This window comes from Gobio gobio (assembly GCF_949357685.1).
Source record: "Gobio gobio genome assembly, chromosome: 14".
Classification (NCBI taxonomy): domain Eukaryota; kingdom Metazoa; phylum Chordata; class Actinopteri; order Cypriniformes; family Gobionidae; genus Gobio; species Gobio gobio.
This window is the reverse complement of record NC_137107.1, coordinates 53656712-53659211: the sequence shown is the minus strand read 5'-3', so window position 1 is coordinate 53659211 and position 2500 is coordinate 53656712. Positions and strand designations below refer to the sequence as shown.

At 40.2% G+C, this 2500-nt stretch overlaps 1 protein-coding gene across 1 annotated transcript in view; it reads left to right on the top strand.

Moving 5' to 3' along the window:
* The window catches only part of nop14 (NOP14 nucleolar protein homolog (yeast)), a 45402-nt gene that overhangs the window by 9276 nt on the left and 33626 nt on the right, over window positions 1-2500 (top strand). The window lies entirely within an intron of this gene.

Below are 2500 nucleotides of genomic sequence, written 5' to 3'. Positions count from 1 at the left end.
AAATATTCACATCTCTTTAATGAATAACTTTAGCTCTTATAAGCATTAATCTATCAATTTATACAGTGAAAACTATGCAGTGTTATTTTACAGTTCATTACTTTATTATTTCTTTACTGTAATATTAATGTTAGCAGATCTTCCGAATGCTGCACACTGGCACATTTACACACAGATGTTTTATATCTTTGTTCAAACGTTGCGGTTTCTTTTGCTATAGATATTTTACTTTTCAGATTATAAAGCCATGTTAATTATGTTCTTAATTATGTTTTTATTTTTTCATTAAAAAATATATACAGTATACTAAAAAGAACCGATAAGAATACCGTTAAAGTACCGGATCGATAAGCAGAGTAGTAATACCGTTAAAACGATACCCATCCCTATCAGTAATACAGTGGACATTAGTAGATTTGGTTAGCATGTTGATTTACGGTGTGCGCCCCTAAAATGTTCAGTTGGGGGCCACTGGGCTCCTGGAGAAAACCGTGAGTCTGGAGCCCTGGACTCTGTTAAAGGGAAACCGTAGCCTGGGAAAACCCAGACAACTTCCGGCAAATTTAGATTAGCTCTGCAAGTAGTCTGGCAAAGAGCCCATTCAAACCCATTTCTAAGCCCCAGAAATCGAGGCACCAATCAGAAACACTGGGGCGGCTTTACACGATGACGACAGCGCAGCGACAGTGAAGCAGATTCTGTACACTGACTACAAAGATGGATGCAGCAGTGGAACATCACTATCAGCTATCGCGGCTGTTTTAAGCGATTTAAACTTTTCCATTCCGTTAAAACCAGAGCAAAGAACAACACTAGAAGCCTTCATATCTAAAAAAGATGTTATCGCTGTCTTCCCGACTGGATTCGGCAAAAGTCTGATACCAGCTCGCTTTGTCTCGCTTTGTCCGCGCGACTTCTCATTGGCGTCTTCTGGCACTACACCCGGGTGATGACGGCGAAAATGACTGGTCATATTCTAACATACGGCAGCACTCGCATGCATTGAACAAAGTTTACAAAGAGATCATTATTTAAAAATTTGAATTTTTTTAAAATATATATTTACACGGCACCCCGGTTGGGAAACACTGATCTATGGTAATTGATCTTAAGCAGAGAGTAAATTTAGACCTAATTTCTTACTATAAGGACTTGATCAATTCTATAAAGATTTCATTCAGCTCATATGTTGGATTATATCCATACGGACACAAAGGTATCAAACACGATGCCTTTTCATCCACTCATTCAATAGTTACATAATTGCATGAATTGGGAGTGATACACACGCATAAGTCACGTGTATCAGTTGTAAACACACTAACAAGCTATGTCGAAGGCTATTTGAATGAAAGTCCAATAATCAGTGATGTGATGCAGCTCATATGTGACAGTTTCTGTGAGTTTGCTGGAGTTTGAGCTGTGTCACGTGGAGTTAATTTACCGGTCATTGAAAAGACAGAGATCTGGTTTGTTTCTTTGTCTTGTGATCACACCGAGTCTTTTGTCCTATTTGTCTAAGTTTTGGTCAAAAGTTCATTATTATTATCTAAAAGTAGTAGCTCCGGGCAGAATGGAGCAGAATGGTGGATTTCCTGGGGTCTGGAGCTGAACTGGGCTTTGTGAAGGGGTCAAATCTGATCGAATCATTCGGAAGATTCATTAAACTGTGTCTGCGCCCACAATTCCTACAGGAGTGAATGAAAACGAGTGTGTGAAGTCGGACAGCTGTTGTGTGTTCACCAGCTGTACACTCGTTACTGCGGTGCATTGTGGGATTAAATGAGTGCACTCAATAACGTCCACTATGGTTTCAAACACCACTACAAATGGCTGTCCCCTCAAATAGCGCCCTATGTAGGGTATAGGGGGCGATATCGGATTCAGCCTTTGAAACACATGGAGAGGTGATGTTAATCTGCATCAGTGCCTTATGATAAAGCATCTCAACGCTACAGAAATAGCGGAGGCTCCGCCCCCTAATGAGAGATCACTGTGATTTTACACTTGTTTATATTTCAATTATTTGAGTGTTTTCTATGGTTGTGTTGACATTTCTGCCTTTATAACTGAGGGGATTATAATCAGAGGAAGTTTACGTTTTAAATAAAAATGTTTAAATGTATAATATTTTTCTCCTGGTCCTTATTTTAAACAGGTCATAGTAAATATCAATAATTATCGATATCGACCGGTATGAAACACTTATATCGTGATACAGTTTTCAGCCATATCACACACACACACACACACACTCACTCACTCACTCACTCACTCACTCACTCACACACTCACTCACACACTCACACACTCACTCACTCACACACTCACTCACTCACTCACTCACTCACTCACACACTCACTCACTCACTCACTCACTCACTCACTCACACACTCACTCACTCACACACTCACTCACTCACACACTCACTCACACACTCACACACTCACTCACTCACACACTCACTCACACACTCACTCACACACGCACACTCACTCA